The sequence below is a fragment of the Pristiophorus japonicus genome, chromosome 4, assembly GCF_044704955.1.
Source record: "Pristiophorus japonicus isolate sPriJap1 chromosome 4, sPriJap1.hap1, whole genome shotgun sequence".
Lineage (NCBI taxonomy): Eukaryota > Metazoa > Chordata > Chondrichthyes > Pristiophoridae > Pristiophorus > Pristiophorus japonicus.
The window spans coordinates 245,530,301-245,553,371 of record NC_091980.1 but is presented as its reverse complement, the minus strand read 5'-3'; the positions used below and the strand labels follow the sequence as shown (position 1 = coordinate 245,553,371).

At 44.8% G+C, this 23,071-nt stretch overlaps 1 protein-coding gene across 1 annotated transcript in view; it reads right to left on the bottom strand.

The window, feature by feature from the left end:
* LOC139263344 (neuroblast differentiation-associated protein AHNAK-like) overlaps positions 1-21,960 on the bottom strand; it is a 163,253-nt gene extending 141,293 nt beyond the window's left edge. Inside the window, exon 1 of the mRNA XM_070879255.1 lies at positions 21,943-21,960. The gene's annotated coding sequence lies outside the window, so the exon portion shown is untranslated. The remainder of the gene's footprint in view (positions 1-21,942) is intronic.
* Between the last annotated feature and the right edge of the window lie 1,111 nt (positions 21,961-23,071).

Here is a 23,071-nt window from a genome sequence, read left to right as displayed (position 1 = left end):
AAACACTCTTTTCCTCAGGTGGCCAAAGGCTGCACTGGAACACTGAAGGCGGTGTTGGACTTTGTCATCGATGTCCGTCCTTGCTGATAGTTGGCTGTCCTCAAAAATTTGTCACCCTCCTCCGCCTGCTTCACGGTGACATGCAAGCCGTGATTCTTACCAACGGATCCACCACAGACCAGGGTCAAGCAAGGCTGTGTCATCGCACCAACGCTCTTCTCAATCTTCCTCGCTGCAATGCTTCATCTCACCTTTAACAAGCTCCCCGCTGGAGTGGAGTTAATCTACAGGACAAGCAGGAAATTGTTCAATCTCCGAAGCCTCCAGTCCAGATCCAAGGTTGTTCCAACCTCTGTCATTGAATTACAATATGCAGATGACGCTTGTCTGAATTCCAAACCATCGTTGACACTTTCACTGAAGCGTACGAGTGTCTGGGCCTTACATTAAAAATCAGTAAGACAAAGGTTCTCTACCAACCTGCTCCCGCCACACAATACAGCCCCGATTATCAAGATCCATGACGAGACCTTGGACAAAAAATCTTAATAGACCATCTAAGATGTGGGAGGATGAGCCATTGGAATCCAGATCTCTGTGACCTCGTGTGTCATGAACAGAGCCTCCCTTTTAAAGCTTATCACTGTTATCCAAGATTAAGATGTCTAATAGAGTACGTGTCACCCATACACATTGTGTGGTAGGAGTTTAGGGCTTCTTATGATAAACTGGAGAGCGTATACAAGCTGCAATACATAATTTTAAATTAGATTGCTTTTCTTCTACTGAAAGCATTCAGACCTTACTGGGCTGACTTCCATATACACTCCCATTATTCCAGTTGACTTATGTATGAAAGCTTTCTTTCCCATGCACTGACCGAGGAATTGTGTCTGTGATTATGATGCACAAAACAAACTACACAAGGAGTTGAATAGAGCATTATTTAAACAACTGTGCCTGAGATTTCCTGCTGGTGGTAATGTTATTGCTCTATCTGACCTTCACTAGGTAAAACCATTTTGTACTTGGCCCTTAGACTTACCTTGATGGTTACGATCCACGTCTGCACAATGTGGAAATCTGGGGTGGGGCATGAAAATTACCACCTGCTGCTAAATTTGCCAACTTCCATAGTCAGCCACGATGAAGAGAAAAAAGCAGCTCTCACTTTTGTGTAATGATTCTGAGAGACTGGGTTGTGAAAAGGTGGAGTTGGGGCTCCTCCCATCGCAGGGGGAGGGGAGGGGAAAATGAGTATATAAGGCAAAACTCTGGAAAGAAGGGGCGAGAGGTGAAACATTCAGGCCTGTTGCAATTTCTGACTTGTGTCATTCTTTTCCACCTGAGCGTTAAGCATCACATAGGTGGTGATCAGAGAGGAAAATTGGGCAGGGAACGTTTGCGTGCCTGGAACAGATTCTGCCCAGTTTTGTGTTTTATGGTAGTTAGAGAGGTTGTAGGGATTTGTTCAGAATTTACAGTTTCTCATTCAACCCACAGCGAGCACAATGCCTATTTTTCCAATTGTCATTAATGTGCACAATTTTAGGTATTATCATCGCTGTACACAACAAGCATAACACTGTTACATTCAAGTGGGGTTTTACAGGTCGTGGAAATGTGTGCTGCCACTGTGGCAAGCCACTGGTGGTAGCCCATATCACCCAACAACTGCAACATTCCAGTTTCAAATTAGGGTATGTTTTTAACCACTTTCTTAAACTAATTCTGGCAGAGTATCAAGCTAAGAATAGACGATGACATTTGTGGAGTGCGCAAAGAGAATGACCACCTGAAAAATCTGGGATTTGTTTTGAAAAGATATTTCTTAGAAAAAACCCGTACAATGATGTTACTTTTAGGTCAGTTGATCCAGTCAAATATACGGATAAATAACTGAATGAAGAGAAAAAAATATTTGTGCAAGGATAATCCTTTAACACATAAACCTCCTGCCAGCTAGAAAAAGGAAGTGTATTTTAGAGTTATAAAAAAAAAACAATTTTAATAGAAATTTCTCAGATCATAGTGGAGGTTTTAACACTGACATTATTTTATCCTTCACATAAACATAAGAACATAAGAAATAGGAGCAGGAGTAGGCCATTTGGCCCCTCGAGCCAGCTCCGCCATTCAATAAGATCATGGCTGATCTGATCCTGGCCTCAACTCCATTTCCCATTTCCCTGCCCGCTCCCCATAACCCTTGACTCCCAAGTACCTGAAGACAAATGAATTTAGGGAGTCCTAAAAAGTCTAAGGGGGAAAATTGCCCTGCGCTCTGATTGGGGCGGTAACCTTCTGGGGCCGGGACATTGAGCACCCGGCACAGAAGTCCCGCCCCCACCGCGGAATTGCCCTTACCGCTCCTGAAAGGAAGCAGAGTGCAATCTTGCGTGGTCCACTTCCTTTGGGAGCATTAACCGGGGAGCTACTGGGGTGCTGAAGGAAGACGCAGATGCTCCATGTAGTGCTGATGTGCTTCAACACCCCTCCCCTTCGATTAAATGGGAGGGCTGCTGCGCATTCTGCATGGCCACCAGAGCAGCAGGCGATTGGGCCTGCAGCCCGGCACCCAAGACGGAATGTTGGGCTGCACGATGGCGGCCCAGACCACGTTAGAGTCACCATCGTCGAGCCGACCCGAGAGTCGGTAATCAAAAAAAGATGGCGGCCCTGGGTGCTGGTGTCCTTCCCTTTAAGGAGCGCACCGAGAGCAGATGTCAGCCTGTGCCAGCCTCGCGGTCCATGGGGAATTTCCCCTGCGGGGCACTGAGTGGTCGCCACGCACAGCGATGATGACATTGCCGGTTGCGCATTTTTCTGGTAAGAAAAATGTCTTGCCAGAGCCTCAGAGGCACTAACGGGGTTATAAAAAGGGACACTTTCGCCCCCTAAATATGTTGCTGAGCATTTAGACACATGTAAATGCTGAAAGAGGTAGACATCTGCATTAATGACTTTTCACATACATCAATGGTTACTTGTAAGTAAGTATTTTCTTCATCAGGTCCTAATCTGTGAATGCCAAAATGAAGTTCGACTGTCTCCATTTCACCAGAACAAGCATGATCGGTTGCAAAGTTGGCAGAGCTACCACTCCACCTATCATTCATGCAGCCACTCTGCCTGAACCAAATTCCGCTTTAGCCCTTATTTACGTGGTGAGTTGCGAGCGCCAAACTGGCACCCTGCCACAGCTCGCTGGATGTGGAAGTGTGGGGAGGGGAGAATCAGCCAGCTCCTACTCTGAGCCAGCCAGCAGGTCAGGTCTGGGAGGGGGCAGAGTGATCACAGGGGCAGGGGGTGGGGGAGGTGATGGAAGACTCGAATGGGTCGACAGTGTGTTGGAGCTTTTTTGCGGGCCAAGGAGGATGACCTGCTTGTCCTGGATCCAAAAAATGTTAAACTCAAAGTTGCCTGCGATGTTTTTTGGGCAGCCTCCAGCAGTCCCTTTAAGGATCATTGGTTAGGCAGCTCGACGCCTGGTCCATCTGGGTACCCGCTCTGCCCATTTGTACCTGAAGTTTGCAATCGGGGTCCTGTAACTGGTGTATAACCCCAATTTATGGGCTAGAACCTCCACTTTTGTGTTTGGGCGATATTTCAACTGTGGGCGTTAAAAAAGGGTTTTCAGATCACCAGCTTCTCGCCCATTCTCAAAGCACCTAGTCTCCATTTTTGAAAATGGGCGTCACCGCGAGCAATATAAAATGGGCAGTAGCATTACATTTTTTTGACCTTCTGCCGTAAAGTGTGGTCGTCTTTAGCAACGGCATGGCAATGCTCGATTCCCGTGATTCAGGAGGTCAAGGGTCATCATGATATGTGCAGAAGAGGAGACAGAGAGAGAGGGAGCTCAGAGGGACTGAAAGCATGGCTGGATGTGGCTGCCTTGGGAGGAAGGAGGGAGACTTTAGAGCTTCACAGCAAGTAGGAAAACAAAAAGTAGCTGTTACCAGCCACATATTTGCCCGAATTTGGCCTTTAATGGAGAGAGAGGAGGAGGCATCACAGCACGCTGTCGAGACCGACGCTGGAGAGAGCAGTGAGGTGGGAGAGGAGCACATTGGAAGGCGCAAAAGAACCAAGCGATTCTCGGACGAGGCAAATGCCTCCCTCCTGAAGGAGGTTGAGTGAAGCTGGGGTGATTTGACACAGGTAGGGCCTGGGAAGCCCACCCGAAAGGCATACCAGAGGATATGGACCGAGATAGCAGAGGTGGTCTCGTCGGCGACCAACGAGGTGCTTGAGGGTAACCAATGCCGCAAGCGATGGAACGACCTTGTAGGATCCGCAAGAATAAGTATTACATTGATTTACACGTACTTATATATTTATATAATTTGATTTGTAACAGTCATGAGTGACTATCATCAGATGTGAGGTCTTTCACTTTTACCGGGAATGTTTTACTCAAAGCCTGCAGTCACGGTGTACATCTTTAGGTAAAGAATGATAATTTTCATAATAATCATAATTATATCTGTCGGTTATGTGTTGTATCCGTTTCTGTGACAGTACCTAGCAATGATATCATGCAATGATCTCATGCCATGTCGTTCTGTCACCTTTTACAGAAGAAGCTATCGACGATGAGGTGCAGAGGCGAACGGGTGGGGGGCCACCAGTCCCCAGCGACATCATTGAGATGGTGGAGCGGATGCTCGCACTCATGGGGAAGCACCCCCGGACAGCCACGGACGCATCTGCAGACCCTGAAATGATGCCACGTGAGTAAAGCTTACACCATTGCGTGATGTAAAGTCAATAGATGCCACACCCACTCATATCCAAACAATCATATGTGATAGATGATTTCTAAAATTGTCATAGAAATAATGATGGCCTAATGACAATGATTGGAATGCAAATGTGTTGATGGTCATGAAATGTGATGTATGTGATGATTTTGATAGCGGTGGTGCTTTTGTCGTGCATATGCTGTGTGTAGCGCTGCACTCACCTTGTGACCTTCTCCTCTAATAACCTCATTTGTGTTTTGCAGCTCAGCCAGCAGAACGGCCTAAGGCAAGACTACAGAGGCCAGAAGGTGGAGGCGCGGGGCCCAACTCTCCAGACGATCTAACAACTGGTGCTGAGGAGCTCCGATTCTCGCCCGTCAATCTGCTGGGTCTGTTCTCCTCGGATGAGAGCACGGACTTCGAGGAACCTGCATCGCCACGCTCCAGAAGCCATTCCACCCCAAGGCCATCTAGTGGTCCTCCGGTCATTCCCGCCTCCACTCTGGAGGTACAGGCCCCAAGCACCTCGCCATTGGGCGCCTCATTTGTCCCCAGGACGGCACCGACCCCGTGAAGGCCTCGTGGATGCGGCAGATCTGTTCCACGAGCGCCACAAGACAGCAGAGAAATGGTACAATTGTCTAGGAGGACTGTAGACATTGGTGACCAGCTCATCGAAGCATTGGGGGGCATATCCCGACAGTTGGCCACCATGACTGAGTACATTCCGCAGATGACGGAGGCCCTGGATGCGATAGCCAGGAACACTGCTGCCACAGGCCTCCCAGTGGTCCCCGAGCACGGCACTCCACCCCTAGGTTCCGCACCACCACTGCGAACAACAGATGAGAGCAAGGACCAAGGTCCTGCTTTTGCATCAGAGAATGTTGTCCCATCGGCACCCCTCACTCCCGTACCTGTGCAACGACAGCATCTGCCTTCATCCCCCCCCCCCCCAATGAGGCACCGCCTGAGAAGCTCCTCGAACAGGCGCCGTGGAGCGAGGAGGGGAAGGGGTAGAGGAGGGGAGAAGAAGGGGAGGGGAGAAGGAAAGTGAAGTGCATGCCCGCAGGTGATGGCTGTGTTATATCTTCATCTGGGTGTATGCAATTTGTTGTAATGTATGAGGGCTGGGGGCTGCACTGTTTTGCATTTGTATTCTGTATTGCTGGACATGTTGAACATTTGATTGATGTCAATGGTGGAAAAAGTGGGGTGTGGGCGGGGGTTGGGTGTTATTGGCTGTGACACTTATGATTTCAGACCAATGTTGGTATAAAATTTTTGTGATTGAACATAACCTTGTTGTGCATTGTCTCAGATAACTGCACCGTTACACACTGGTGATTCCTCAACATGAAAGTGTTAAATACAACTTAACATCAATCAATGTAAACTTTAACTGGCACCAAGGTGATGGGCGCCATGGATGTCTGAGCTGCACACACACAGCAGTGTGTCAGCGTTGTCACTCACATCGACGCTCTTTCAAGCAAATTGTTCAGATATCAACTCCTCACGTAAGAGTGGGATTTTAAAAATGCCAGCCACACCGCTGCCGTTCATTCAGAACAGTTCCACTTTTTCTGAGCATTTTTTTGGGCGAGCGATATTGTGGGCAATATGTGTGCGAGGTGGTGAAAGTGACAGTGGGCGATCTCCTGGGCATCAGTTTCGCCAGATGTGCTCTTTACGACAAAAAAAAGTGGGCTGGCGGTATTATTGAATCTCGGCGTTAATTCCGTGCGGAAAGTAACGTTGGGCGATATTATGGGCGTTGATTTCACCTATTCTGATGATCCCGCTCAAAAAAAGTGGGTGGGCGGTATTATTTTTTTCCAGCATTAAGCCCATGGGGAAAGTAACGCTCGGCGATAAGTTTCCTAAAAACGCCCGTCAGTTTCCATTTTGTGCCAAAATGGGCGATACATGGGCGTTATATGTCAGTTCAGTGGTTACATGGACATTAAGTGGGCATTAAGCATGCAAAAAAAGTGGAGGTTCTAGCCCTATGTATTTAACCAACCTTACGCCAGTTTTAGGTGGGCAGGCTGCTCACCCATTTATAGGCCCGTCTGAATATTGCATAATTTGCAATTATTTGTGTTTTTCAGGTGCAAAGCAGGCTGCTGTAAGTTGAATTTCTCCCCCATGATTCTATTTTATTTTAAATTCATCTATTATTTTTTTAAAGCCATGTTTTCTATGACTTTTCCAGAATTCATCATTTTACTTGGAGCAATTTATTACATAGAACACCTATTCACCCACAGATAGTCCAGCAAATTTGCTTGTTATGATGTTCTGTTTTTTTAGAAGGATATCATCTCTGCTTTGATAGTCTCACATAAAAAAATAAACAGCACAAAAATAAATAAATATAATCCTACAATCTCAAATCTGGAATAGTGTTAAGAGTTTGAATCTAAACTTTGATTTCTATATTCTAACATAGAAATTTCAACCAATTCAAGGTTCATCCTTACATGGAGCTATTTCAATTATTGTAAATCTAATTTAACTATATTTGATAGGGTTATATTAAATAGTGGATAGTCCTTGTATTTGTTGTGTGCTACTGGCTATGTACGGTAATTAGATAACTTGTGAAATTTACTGCACCTGGCAGCATGAGGGAGCTGTATTACTTTCCACGACACCACATCTCCATGGTTGAAATCACAATTTATGAAGCAGTTTACTCTATCACTACTGATATGAAGCAACTCCCTTATATTGTTTAACATAACTCCCTCTCAGCTAACGGGGGTTAATGTGCAAACGCATTCTTCTTTGGATCTTATTCTGATTGATGCTGTTATGGTATTTGATTGGAGAGTTGGAATCTTACTAAATTTTCCTTGTTTGCAAATGAAACATCTGTGTCCCAATTACTTCACTGCCAGAGAATTGCAAAACATCGACTGCCATCCAGTTCTGTGCTCACCCCTGACACCAATTTCTGTTTGAATACCTTCAACCTGGCTGCCATCCTGCTCACAAGACCAAGATAGCTCTGGTCAAGGTCACCAACCACAAGATTTGTGACTGCAACAGCAGCCTGGTTATCATTCCTTGTCCTCCTTGTCTGTGGCCTTCGACCTCTGTATCCTCCTCCACTGTCCTTCCTTTGAAGTCCACTTCTGTGGGGCAGCCTCATCATGGTTCCTACCTGCCCCAATGTAGTGAGCACATCTTCTGCAATGGTGTCACCTCCCCATTCCTGCATGGGTACCTCCAACATTCCCCAAAGTGACATGCTTGTCCACCTGCTATTCCTTCATCAAAAGCTTCCCCTGATAACATTATCCATAAGATATAGGGTCAGCTTACTTATTTATGTTGACAACAACCTGCTTTACCTCTCTGCCACCACTCTTGATTTACACTGTTACTTTGCTCTCTGAATGAGCCAGAACTTTCCCATCTTAGTATTAGCAAGGCTGGAGCTATCTGTTGGGCTCCTAACAGAAACTCCTCATCTCCCTCCCAATTCTATATCCTTACCAGCTGTTGCTCAGGTTGAATCCTCGGTATCCCGTTTCCCTAAGCTGTGCTTCAAACTCCATTTGCCCATCTATTACTAAGGCTGCTATTATCAACTCTGTAAAATAGTCTGCTTCTGTCTCATTCAGACCTTCATCACCTCCAGTCCTAACTTCTCAAACACTCTTCTCACTAGTTTCCTGAGCTCAACCTTACATAAAGTCCAACTTCCTACCTGCATTAATTCCCATTCACCTATCGCCCATGTCCTTACTGATCTCTACTGCCTCACCCATCCTACCTCTCCATCTTCCTCCAGCTTTATATTCCAGTGTGCACCATCTACAATTCCAACTCCATCCTACTGACCCTTCTTTCCATCCACCATTTATTGTAGAATCTTCAGCCGTAATGTCCCTACACTCTGGACCTCACTGCCTTGCTCTTTCTCATCCAATCTTCAAAAGTCTCTTCAAAGACTATCTTTTTAAACATGCCTTTGGTCACCTTCCTAACTTTTCTCCTGACTTCTGCTCAATATCTTTCCCCTGCCACTCTTTTTTCCCACCCTTGCTTTTTACAAAACATCTTAGGCTATTTTGCAATACCAGGGATAAAAGAGTTATGAGGACAGGTTGCATAGACTAGGCTTGTATTCCTTTGAATATAGAGGATTCAGAAGTGATGTAATTGAGGTGTTTAAGATGATTAAAGGATTTGATAGGGGAGGTAGAGAGAAATGATTTCCTCTGGTGGGAGAGTCCAGAAATTAGAGCCAGGCCATTCAGAGGTGATGTCAGAAAGCATTTCTTCACACAAAGAGTAGTGGGAATCTGCAACTCTCCCCAAAAAGCTGTCGAGGTAAAGTCAATTGAAAATTTCAAAACTGAGATTGACAGATTGTTGTTAGACAAGGGTATTAAGGGTTACGGGACCAAGCTGGGTAGATGGAGTTGAGATCGAGATCAGCCATGATCTCATTGAATGGTGAAACAGGCTCAAAGGGCTGAATGGCCTACTGCTGTTCCTATGTTCCTATCAAGGATGCTATATAAATGTTAGTTGCAGTTGTGGGATTTCATTATTGCACTTGTAAAGCTTATTACACACTTACAGTATATCAGAAATTTTTCACTAGCTTTTATTTTAATTCAAAGTAAGAATCCTTTGCACATATGTAACTTTTAGTCCCATACAGGTTTTATATATAACATAAAAAGTCAACGGCTTAAATTCCTATTTTTATAACTTTCTGTTTTTGGCAGCAACTCAGTATTTGCAGACTAAAAGCTATCTTTGTCCTAGGTTCTTGCTGCCAAGGAACTATAAAGGAATTTAGTGACTTTCATGTACCATTACACAGTATTAAAAAAAATAAGGAAGTATTATAGCATGATGCTTGAGGGTTCTTATTCCTATAAACTAAATACCAAAAATCAGCTCCAACACAGATCTGGATACATACATGTATTCATTAGTGAGCTGGAACAGTCAGTCTAACATAAAATTGAAAAGCAATTAGGCTAATTTATTATTAATTTGACATCACATGACTTTAGCAACTCCTTAATTTTGTTCAACATGTATACTAATAAAAGAAAGAACTGATTTACAAAAATTATAATATTTGCAATTATATAGCACCGTATCATGTGGAAGCATTTCCAAGCACTTTGCACTATGAATTGCTTTCAGGCAGTGCATTCACTGCGTTAAAAAAGTTTTTCCTCATGTCGCCTTTGGTTCTTCTGCCAATCACCTTAAATCTGTGCCCTCTGGTTCTCAACCCTTCCGCCAATGGGAACAGTTTCTCCCTATCTACTCTGTCTAGATCCCTCATGATTTTGAACACCTTTATCAAATCTCCTCTCAACCTTCTCAGCACTTAAGGAAAACAATCCCAGCCTCTCCAGTCTATCCACATAACTGAAGTCCCTCATTCCTGGATCCATTCTTGTAAATCTTTTCTGCACCCTCCCTAAAGCCTTCAGATCCTTCCTAAAGTGCAGTGTCCAGAATTGGACACAATGCTCCAGTTGAGGCCGAATCAGTGTTTTATAACGTTTCATCATAACTGCCTTGCTTTTGTACTCTATGCTTCTATTTATGACGCTCAGGATCCCCAATGCTTTTTTAACTGCATTCTCAACTTGCCCTGCCACCTTTGGTGGTGTCAGCTGTGGCTCAGTGGCTAGCACTCACGCTTCTGAGTCAGAAGATTGTCGGTTCAAGTCCCATTCCAGGGACTTGAGCACATAAATCTAGACTGACACTCCAGTGCAGTGCTGAGGGAGTGCTGCACTGTCGGAGTTGCCGTCTTTCGGATGAGACATTAAACCGAGGCTCCGTCTGCCCTCTCAGGTGGACGTAAAAGATGCCATGGCATTATTTCGAAGAAGAGCAGGGGACTTATTCCCGTGTCCTAGCCAATATTTATCACTCAACCAACATAACAAAAGAAACAGATTATCTGGTCATTATCACATTGCTGTTTGTGGGAGTTTGCTGTACGCAATTTGGCTGCTGCATTACAACAGTGGCTACACTTCAAAAGTACTTAATTGGCTATAAAGCACTTTGCGATATCCAGTGGTCATGAAAGGCGCTATATAAAGGATGCCTTTATTATATGGATGCCAAAATGGGCAACATGCTCCACACTTTGTTTCTGATTGGTCCCCTTGGAGGATAAGCCACACCCTGAAGTTTCACAGGAATGTGTCACTGGAACCGCCCATCCCAAGGTCACCATGTGCGTGCTGCTCAGTGCCTCCAACAATCACGTCATCTGGTGGCTACAAACAGAATGTACATACACGACAATTTGCAAATTGTAACTCAATCCACTTTGACTTCCTGAAGCGACAGAGGACAGAGCTCCCCAGAAGACAGCAAGGGACAGCCAAAGTGCCTTACCCCAGTCCAAGTGCATGCCTCCCCCAGCCGAAGTGCCTTACCCCAGTGCAAGTGCATAATTCCATCCCCTCCCCCACACCATAGATGGGGCATTGTGTACAGATTGTTAACAGGTTTATTGGGTATGAAGTGAATAGTAACAGTGTTGTGACTTCTTGATATCATCCACTCCAACAATGTCCCTTGAAGGGGATTGGAAGAACATGATCCATCTTCCCTGAGTTCCCTCTCTCCTCTGACCCAGCTTCTCTCTCCACCCCCCCAGCCTCTCTCTTTCTCCCCCTCCAGCCTCTCTCTCCCCCCCCCGCCTCTCTCTCCCCCCAGCCTCTCTCTTTCTCTTCCTCCCCCCATCTCTTTTTCTCCTCTTCCCCCCAAGCTCTCTCTCTCCCCCTCTGCTCCCTCTCCCCCCGTCTGCCCGCCACCGCTCTCCCCCTGCCGCCGCTTGGGATTTGTGGCTCACCGGAGGCTCGGGGCTCGCAGCTCAGCGGGAGGCCCGGTCGGCCGGAGAAGCAGGCCTCCCTCCCACCACTATCGACACCCTCCCATCGCCATCAGCAGCCTCCCGCTGCCATCGGCACTTCCTGCCACCATCAGCAGCCTCCCGCTGCCATCGGCCCCCTCCCGCTGCCATCGGCACTTCCTGCCTCCATCAGCACCCTCCCGCTGCCATTGGCACCTTCCTGTCACCATCGGCACCCTCCCGCTGCCATCGGCACCTTCCTGTCACCATCGGCCCCCTCCCGCTGCCATCGGCACTTCCTGCCTCCATCAGCACCCTCCCGCTGCCATCGGCACCTTCCTGTCACCATCGGCACCCTCCCGCTGCCATCGGCCCCCTCCCACTGCCATCGGCACCTTCCTGTCACCATCGGCACCCTCCCGCTGCCATCGGCCCCCTCCCACTGCCATCGGCACTTCCTGTCACCATCGGCACCCTCCCGCTGTCATCGGCCCCCTCCCACTGCCATCGGCACCTTCCTGCCACCATCGGCACCCTCCCACCGCCATTGGGCAGGGGGGAGAGAGTTGGAGCCTCAGGTCACGCTTCTGGTACCACGTAGGTGGAATGATTCAGCCGGGAGGGGGAGGAGCTTAACGGGGCTGTGCTTGTCGCCTGTCGGTCAAGAAAGTGCAGTAAGGGCCGGGAGGGGTGGGGGGGTGGGGGAGCAGGGCTGGACAGATGCCTGCCTGTCAAAAAAAGTGCAATACAAATAGTTAATCTATTTTATAAATGCAAGTCTTTCTTTATTTCTTTCTTTCTTCAACGGTCTGTGCATATATACCCCAGGTCTCTCTTTATGCACCCCTTTACGATTGTACCCTTTAGTTTATATGTTCTCTCCTCATTCTTTCCACCATCATCTATCACCACACTTTTCTGCGTTAAATTGCATCTGCCACGTGTCCGCCCATTCCCAGCCTGTCTATGTCCTCTTGAAGTCTACCCCTATCCTCCTCACTGTTCACTATACTTACAAGTTTTGTGTCATCTGTAAATCTTGAAATCGTGCCCTATAAACCCACATCCAAGTCATTAATATATGTCAAGAAAAGCAGTGGTCCTAGTACCGACCCCTGGGGAACACCACTGTATACCGTCCTGTGGTGTTGATTTAGTGTCATGTGACGCACTGCTTTGTATCTATATTATATATGTTGTTTTTTTCTGCTGGGTTTAATTTAAAACTTATATTTTTCGCCATAGTAAGAGATGAATATTAAGAGGTCGGGGGGATAATTTCCAGAAAAGGCAATTAAATTACTTACAGTAATCCCCATTTCCAAAATCTCCTCGATTGATTTTTTTTCCACCTCCATTTTAGGTCAAATTCCTCTGCAAATAACATTTCCAAACTAAGCAGGTGACTAGCAATCTGCTCTGAAGCTTTCACTAATGCTGCTCTGAAACCACCTGTTAAGAGTTGCTTGAAGGCAAAGGCAAATCAACTTGCCCTCTGATTTTTACATCCCTGCTTGTGCTTGTGCCTGTCATTAACAGTGCTGCTGTGACTGGAATTTCACCATCTGAGGAACTGCAGATGTAAACACTCATTCTACCAACCCACAGAGTGGCACTTTAGTACTCTATCTGACTACCATCCCAACCACCTCTTATACATCAATTTGATTTGCTAAAAAAAAATTAATATTTTAAAATATATCTTGTTTATTAGAATATGCTAAAATTCAATTTGAAAAAGTTATTTCCAGCGATGTAAGCAAATTGCTACAAACCAACATAATGACGGCATTATTACTAGAATAATGGTTTCTTTGAGAAGTTTTCAAAAACATATTTTGAGAAGTTTGGTGTTGTGCGTTTAGTTTTCTAATCTACAGCCGTATGCACTACTGACATGAATCCCATGAGTAAGTCATGGGGGAAAAGCCTGCTCTTCCAAATGGATCATTGGGCAGGCAAACAGCATTCCAAGCTAAAAATAATTAGCAGTTCATGTGAGTCACATGGCATAAGCCCAGACACTAATTCTATAGCAGCCATCGTTAGTAAAATATCCGAGAGATTTCTGCTGCTACATATAAACACAGGAGTGTCAGGAATATAGTGCTCAGAATGGCAGCCATTTTCCTGATACAAACATTACCACAGGTCAGGTGTGTCGGAGTTCAGCTCATTCTGTCGTGATTGATATATATCTGGCAAAGTGAGCAATTGTGAGCTCTGTCATGTATTTTCTTCCACTTGCTGCAGCAGAAGGAATCTGTCTGGATCCATTGCCATTCAAAGAAAGTAGTGCAAGCAGCTTTAGTATTGGGAACTTCAGAATTTGCACTGATCAACAAGAGCATCAAATTGTAGTCACTGTTTAAATAATGTAAGCTGGTACAGTAAGAGTGCGGTCAGGGAGTTCTTCTTTAAAATGCAAAAACAAATGTTTAATAATCAAATGTTTAAAAAAAATAATGTATTTCACACTAAAATAGCCTGCAAAAACAAAGTTAATTCATTTGCTTTTATTCTAATAATAGCAAAATACTAGCATTTTATAGGGAGAAATTGTTCCTGAATTCTGATAAAACCACAATTAGTTTACTCGGGAATTTTATTCTTGTATCATCAAGATGTCTAAACTGCAGGTAATGCTCATTTGGTAAATCTCTATATCTAGCTCATTTAAGCATTTAATCCATAATTCAATCTAAAATACTTAATAAAGACACATTTTACACAAAAGTAATTGCAATTCTAAATTATTCTCCTATATTTAATTGAAAAGTGGACATCAGTCACATTGAAACTCATATCATCATGTCACTTATACATGAAGTCACAATAACAATATTCCTGCATACCTTTCCTGGGTCTTCTCCAAACCCAAGTAAACAAGGTTTTTGAAACACTTCGTCAGGAAGACAAATACAACCGTCCCCGGGATGGACTTAAATAGAGTCTCCCTACAGGACCAGTACCCGCTGCCCAGAGCGGAGGACTTATTTGCCACATTGGCTGGAGCTAAACTTTTCTCAAAACTAGACCTCACATCTGCGTATATGACGCAAGAATTGACCGAGGAATCCAAGCTACTCACCACCATTAACACACATCGAGGCCTTTTCATGTACAATCGATGCCCATTCAGCATCAGGTCGGCAGCTGCCATATTCCAGCGCAACATGGAGAGTCTGCTCAAGTCCATCCCGGGGACGGTTGTATTTCAAGACGACATACTTATCACGGGCAGGGACACCGACTCCCATCTCCGTAATTTGGAGGAAGTACTAAAGCGGTTGGATCGGGTAGGCCTACGAGTCTGTTTCTCGCACCCGAGGTTGAATTTTTGGGCAGAAGGATTGCCGCTGATGGAATCCGCCCAACAGAGTCCAAAACAGAAACAATTTGCCTGGCACCCAGGCCCCGGAATGTCTCAGAACTGCGCGCCTTTCTCGGGCTACTCAATTACTTTGGGAACTTTATGCAGAACTTAAGCACGCTGCTGGAGCCTCTCCACGTGCTACTCAGGAAGGGGTGCGATTGGTTTTGGGGGGACGCCCAGGAACGCGCCTTCAATAAGGCACGCAACCTTCTGTGTTCCAACAGTGTTTTGACTTTCTTTGACCCAGGTAAAAAGCTAGTTCTCACATGCGATGCGTCAGCGTATGGGGTCGGGTGCGTTTTGCAACATGTCAATAGTGCGGGCAAATTACAACCCATAGCTTATGCCTCCAGGTCACTTTCGCGGGCAGAGCGCAGGTACGGAATGGTAGAGAAGGAGGCGCTCGCATGCGTGTATGGTGTCAAAAAGATGCACCAATACCTTTTCGGGGCCAAGTTCGCATTAGAAACCGACCACAAGCCCCTCACGTCCCTCCTATCCGAGAGCAAGGCAATAAACGCCAACGCCTCGGCGCGAATTCAACGGTGGGCACTCATGCTGGCGTCCTACGACTATACCATAAGGCACAGACCAGGCACAGACAACTGTGCCGACGCGCTCAGCAGGCTACCCCTGGCGACTACAGAAGGGTCTGACGAACAGGTCTGTGAGATAGTTATGGCAATCAATGCCTTTGAGTCCACAGGTTCGCCCATGATGGCTCGCCAAATCAGAGCCTGGACGGCCAGCGACCCCACGTTATCCTTCATAAAAAGATGTCTCCTAACCGGTGACTGGGCAGAGGCTCGCGATGCCTGCCCCGAGGAATTAAAACCCTTTCACAGGCGCATGCATGAGCTATCACTACAAGCGGACTGCCTGATGTGGGGAAGCCGAGTAGTCATGCCTCTGCGAGGCAGAGAGCCATTTGTCCGGGAGCTCCACCGCGAGCACCCGGGGATCGTTCTCATGAAGGCCATAGCCAGATTCCACGTCTGGTGGCCTGGTGTTGACGCGGACTTGGAGCTCTGCGTCCGAAGGTGCACCATTCGTGCCCAACTCAGCAATGCCCCCAGGGAGGCTCCACTGAGCCCCTGGCCCTGGCCTACCAAACCATGGTCGCGGGTGCACGTAGACTATGTGGGCCCATTCATGGGCAAAATGTTCCTCGTAGTTGTAGATGCATTTTCAAAGTGGATCGAATGCACCATTTTAAACTCGAGCACAATCTCCACCACTATGGAGAGCCTCGCAACCATGTTTGCAATGCACGGAATCCCTGACATATTGGTCAGTGACAATGGTCCGTGCTTCACCAGAGCAGAATTCCAAGACTTTATAATTGACCACGGCATAAATCATGTCAAGACGGCACCGTTCAAGCCGGCCTCCAACGGCCAGGTGGAGAGAGCAGTGCAAATCATTAAACAAGGCATGATTAAAATCCAAGGTTCCACACTGCAGGGTCGCCTGTCACGACTGCTGCTGGCATACAGATCTCGTCTGCACTCACTGACTGGGATCCCCCCCCGCGCAACAGTTGATGAAAAGGACTTTAAAAACAAGGCTCTCATTAATCCTCCCAGACATGCACAAAATCGTTGAGGCAAAGCGGCGTAAGCTGACTGAGTACCATGACAGAAATTCAAGGGGGAGATGGAATGAGATAGGGGACAAAGTGTTTGTACTAAACTATGGCAGGGGTTCCAAATGGCTTGCAGGGACAGTAACAGGCAAGGAAAGAAACAGGCTACTGGTAGTCCAAATGGACAATGGCAAAACCTGCCGGAGGCATTTAGACCAAGTCAAAAGCAGATTTACCAACAACACTGCGGAACCAGAGGCAGACTACAATGTGGAACTCGCACCACACCTGGTGGACAGACAGAGGGAACAACCTGAGGAAAGGGCAATCCCAACAGACAGCCCAGGTGAGTTAATAACAATCACACCAATCGAAACAGACAGCCCAGGCAAGATACCAGCAACCACACCCAAAGCAAAACAGACACCGAGGCAAACAACTGAACCACAACTCAGGCGCTCCACACGAGAGCGTAGACCACCTGAGAGACTGAACGTATAAAGACAATAAGACCTTGGGGGAGGGTGATGTCATGTATATTACATTATTATATGTAACTGTATCCTAACATGCTATACATGACTGTAATAAGAGATGACCTGTAACCACCAGCATACCTTACCACCAGGGGTGCACTTGCAAGAGACAGGTATATAAGGGCAGGTCTCAGGCAAGTGCAGCAGTCCAGAGCTGTGAAATAAAGGTGCAGGTCCAGAGTGACCTTGACTTCACTACATGCCATGTGTGAATCTGTACTGAGGGGATAGGACTTTACACTTGCTACAATTATATAGGGCTTTGGTGAGACCACACCTGGGGGCCGAAATTGGAGAACTTACCACCGACTGCCGCCGACATTCCTCTGGTCAAACCGCCCAGTGCCACTTTCGTCGTGGTCTGGAGCAGGCAGGAGGGGAGAGCCGCCTGGAAGCGCCTGCCGACGTCAGCAGACGGTCGATGCGCATAAGTACACTCCCGCCCACCAAGATGTGGGCGGGAGTCGGCGGGAGTCTGCGGCAGGACGGCGGTGAGTGCAGGCAGCTCTGACCTCAATGGTAAGTGTGAAGCTGCTGTAAAAAAGGTTAGTGAAGTTTATTTAAATTATTTCTTTACAAGTACTTGCCTGGATGGGGTCCCCTGAAGGTCTTCAGATGTTTTTTATTGTTCTTGTTGCTTTTCAATTTTAGTTCTTCGACCCTCCCTGGGCCAGACTCCATCCTCGGCAGCACTTGGGCGGCAAGCGTCTCTGCCGCCGAGAATGAGAGCTCCCGCCGGCTGCCGCCCAGATTGGCCAGATATGTCCCAGATTTTCCACCTGCCGACCTTCGACGGACCTAGGTGATGAAAATCCCGCCCAAAGAACCGTCAGGGACCTCAGCGGCCATCGGCGGTCCTTTGGGCGGAACTTGGGCGGACGGAAGCCTTCACCAAGTTCAGGCCCCTAGAGTACTGTGTACAGTTTTGGTCTCTTTACCTAAGGATCTTATTGAATGGTGGAGCAGGCTTGAGGGGCCACTTGCCCTACTCCTGCTCCTATTTTTTATTTTCTTATGTTCTTATTATAGATGTGGAGCCTCACTTCATTAGGAACTTGATCCGTTATAGTTCACGTGGTGCCTGTTTCCTATACTTATTTTACAGAATTTTTGTTCCAGACTTTCCAAGTTACAAATTTGCCTCGATATTCCTTTAATAGATTGATTTGATGACACATACTGTTTAGAACAAAATTATTAGAAAATTAATTCATATTACACTGCATTATAAAATAAATTGATAATTTATTGCTGCAAACAAAGAACTTGTATTTATATGACACCTTTTACATCGGCTTGTCCCAAAGGGCTTTATAACCAATGAAATACTTTTGAAGCATAATCATTGTTGTAATATTGGCAAATAACATGAACTTACAACAAAAAAGGCTTAAATGTCTCTAATAAAAGGGACTCATTAGCCCAGACGTGCAGCTAAAGTGGTGATCATGCATCTGGGTTGTATTATACGCAAGGCTCAAGCTCTCAAAATCAAAGGCAGGGCTGGAATCCCAGAGGAGATATTGCAACACTTGTGATTGCTTGCCAGGGCTGCCGTCTTTATTGGACAGAGCAGCAGTAAACATTTCAGAGAAATCCAAGCTTTATTCTGTTCACTATATGTGAGTCTAGCAGTCTGTGCTAAATCTAGGTTTACTTCTGTGTCAAAACCAATGCAGAGAGGGAAAGTAATGTAATTAATTGGTGTCAGTCAGATTTAAGGAACAATCACTCTAATTAATTAATTATTTGTAACCTTGCTTTTCAAAGCATCCCCATTACTATAAAAAGACATTCAGAAGAGAATATATTTTAGAACAAAACTAAAAACAATCCTGCATATTTCAAGAAGCATGAAGTAACCTTGGAGATTCTACAGTCAAACAAACAATGTGAAGTACTCAATGCCAAGATCTCTTTTTGGCACCAGGTTCTAAGTGCTATAGCACAAAACATTGCAAATGAAAAATACTGTGAAGCATTCACTTCTTCCAGAGATAAATCTTAACTTCCTATTAATGGCTGAGAGAGTCCACAAAATGTGGTGTATGCACATGACTTGAAATAGGATCCATCTTTTTAATTACCCTAAAAGAGCTGCTTTTTGTCCTTGTATTTCATATGATAAATCACATTGAGTGCACAAGGGATAAATTAGTATGGATTATAGTGTCCTCAATCCAATATGCAAAACAAAATATTTTAAAAACCTTTGAAAAAAGTTCATTTTTCGCAGAAGTGCTGGAACAGGTTGTGTCTAGGCGATACCAAAAATCTCAATCAAGATGGTATTTTGTTACTGTCAAAACCTTCTCCAGTCTAACTACACTGCATGCAGGAAATTCACTACACATATGAATAGTTCATTCATCATTGTGTGTGAAAGATATGAACCATATGGACCTCATGCAGTTTTGTACTTTGGTAAAGACATCAGTCGTCTATTTATGTATCATCAAAACTGTGTCTGAGATTGTGTATATAACAATCCACTAGTGAACACAGAAGTTAAATATTTTGTACAAAGGTTGATTCAAGTGTGTTTTCTTTACACGGCTAGTCTATGCACTTCATTCTATAAGAGTATCATCAACAAAAACAACAGCAAAAACTTGCATTACTTAGCACCCTTATCGTAGTAAAACATCCCGAGGCGCTTCCCAGGAATTGACAAAAATTGATACTGAGCCGAATAAGGAGATATTCGGACGGGTGACTAAAACTTGGAAAAAGAGATCCATTTTAAGGAGCATTTTAAAGGACGAGCGAGGTAAAGAGGCAGAGATATTTAAGGAGGGAATTCCAGAGCTTAGGGCTAAATGGCTGAAGGTAACTGAAGTGGGGGATGCACAAGAGGGCAGAATTGCAGGAAAACAGAGTTCTTGAGGGGGCTGGAGAATGTTACAGATATATGGAGAGGCGAGGCCATGGAGGGATTTGATCATGAAGTTGAGAATTTTTAAATTGAGGTGTTGGTATACCGGGAGCCAATGTAGGTCAGCGAGCACAGGGGTGATGGGTGAATGGGACTTGGTGCGGGTTAGAAGATTGGCAGCAAAGTTTCGGATGAGCTCAAGTTTATGGAGGGCGGAAGGTGGAATCCCTGCCAAGAGAGCAGTGGAATAGTAACAAAGGCATGGATTAGGGTATTGTCTGCAAATAAACTGAGGCAGAGGCGGAGGCAGGCAAAATTATAGAGGTGGATGTAGGTGCTCTTTGTGATGTAGAGGATTTGGGGTTGGAAACTCAGCTCAGGGTCAGATAGGACACTGAGGTTGTGAACAGTCTGTTTCAGTCTGAGACAGTGGCCAGGGAGGGGGATGGAATCGGTGGCGAGGGAACAGAGTTTGTGGCGGGGACCAAAGACAAAGGCTTTGGTCATCCCAATGTTTAATCGGAGGAAATTGCAGCTTATCCGGGACTGGATGTTGGATAGGCAGTCTGACAACACAGAGGCAGTGGAGAGGCAGATATGTGAAGTCATGCAAGTTCATTTTGTGAGCGAATTTCACAAAGTGTTGCTACTTTATGAAATTGTTGCTGGGAAATAACATGAACTAGGGTGGACTTGTGTTTTACCAAGTGCTACTGCTCAGAAACTAATGCTGTGATTTACTGCTGAAAACGTGTTGAGCACTTACTTAGTTTCTGCACTAGTTGTGAGACAGTACGTCATTACTGCAGGAGTGTATTTGATAAACTTCAAGTACACTGATATTGCTATGCATTACACACCAAATAGTTAATGTGGCTGCTAAGTGGTTTATTTTTTATGGTACACATCCTAGTTACACACTGTTCAATCATAAGATACTCTCCTTGATGTAAACTCATATATGTTTATATACAGCATATTTATCTGTATAATTGTATAATACACAATCAGCTTTACAAAGTATTGACAGGAAATATTTTACAAAATAACTCTGAAGTTTTTATTAATTCAGGCAGTGTACGGTTAAACTTTATTCTGGCTCGCCTGTTTACCAGTTAACATTCAGCTGCTTACATTCTCAGTCCCAAGATACACAATGCCTAACATCCTTTCATTACAGTGACCCTATTGCTCTTTACTTTCTGTGAGATTTGCAGGTGAGATAAATAATACAATCCAAATGAAAAGGTAGTTTACATTACATCTGCTTGGGTTTTGTAATAAATGGAAGCTAATGTTTTCTGAGATTACCCAAAATTTGAAGTTTATTTTTCTCCCTTCAATAATTTTAGCAAAAAGTGTAATATTCAGTTCATATCTTAAAATTATCAAGCAGAGAAAAATATAGCTTAAATTTTCCTTTTAATGCTATACAAGATTCTAACAGCAGGTTTTCCACCATTTGGAAATTCTGACCTTGTGTGATTTGTACACAGCATGGTAATCAAAACCATAATGTACATGCCTGAAGTTCTTGCCCTTCAGATATGTAGTAACATGATCATCTCCTTTACAACTGTCTTGACCAAACACCGTTTTTCTATTTTTTTTTACTGCTACGAGCCTTGTTTCCTGAGTCAAGTTTCCTTGGCAAAAATACAAAATAACCAGGAGTGATATTTTGATCCTGCGCACATCTTAATAAGTACCAGACCAACACTCTCAGTTATGTCCTGGGGATACCAAAAAACCGATTCAAAAAGTTTGTCTCATGGCATAAATTTAACCACAAATGCGGAATAGAAGTGTACATCCTTCTAGTTTGACTTCAACAGGATAGAAACTTCTAAAATAACAAACAATCGGTGATTAAGATTTTCAGTTTCAGACACTCAAACCTGTTTTTACTGCAGACTCTTTTAACTTAGCACATAAGGGAAAATGCAATCCTAAAACTTACCAGAAGATCTTGCAAAGTTCTAGACCATGGAATCTTAAGAATTTGTAGAAACCAGCCCTGAAATGAACGAGCCCTGATCGCCAGCCCTGACTGCTGCTTTCTACCAGTGTATGAGTGACAACTGAGCAGAGTTTTATGTGAAACTAATTTGGTCTATGTAAGGATAAAGGGGGCGGTCCATCAGAGTCAAATGCGACTGAGTCTCTACTAATCAAGTTGCCTAACCAAAACTAAAGTAGTGTCGTCAAGGCTAATACCCTTTGAAATTGAAACCCACAGTTTTGAAGCAACAACTGGGCTGCTGCATTTAGACCAAGGCTGAGCAATCAGAGATCCCTTTATTCCCAGTTTAGTCACAGTAGTTTAAGAGTAACTCAGAATTATTGGTATAAACTGTTCTTTTCTGGATCTTACACAGCAAGCTTTTGTCCCAGAATGATAACAACTTGTATTGTTTATAGGCCCTCAAACAGTAAAGGTAATGTAGGGCACAGTATAAATCAGAAAATGAGAGGTGCATGTAACAAGGGTAATACAGTAATCATGGGGGACTTTAATCTGCATATAAACTGGGATAACCAATTTTGCAGTAATAGTATGGAGGACGAATTCATGGAATGTATACAAGATGGTTTTCTAGATCAGTATGTCGAAGAACCAACTAGGGAACAGGCTATTTTAGATTTAGACATAAAAATAGACTATAAAAGCTTCTATAGGTATGCAACAAGGAAATGATTAGTGACAGTAAATGTGGGTCCCTTACAGGTTGAGACAGGAGAAATTATAATGGAGAATAAGGAAATGGCAGAGAAATTAAACAAATACGATTTAATTTTTCGAGGAGGTAACCCAGAAGGTCGACGAGGGCAGTGCGTATGATGTAGTGTATATGGATTTTAGCAAAGCTTTTGATAAGGTCCCACATGGCAGACTGGTCACGAAAGTAACAGCCCATGGGATCCAGGGCAAAGTAGCAAGTGGGATCCAAAATTGGTTCAGAGGCAAGAAGCAAAGGGTAATGGTTGATGGGTGCTTTTGTGACTGGAAGTGCTGTATCCAGTGGGGTTCTGCAGGGCTCATTGCTGGGTCCCTTGCTTTTTGTGGCATATAGCAATGACTTGGATTT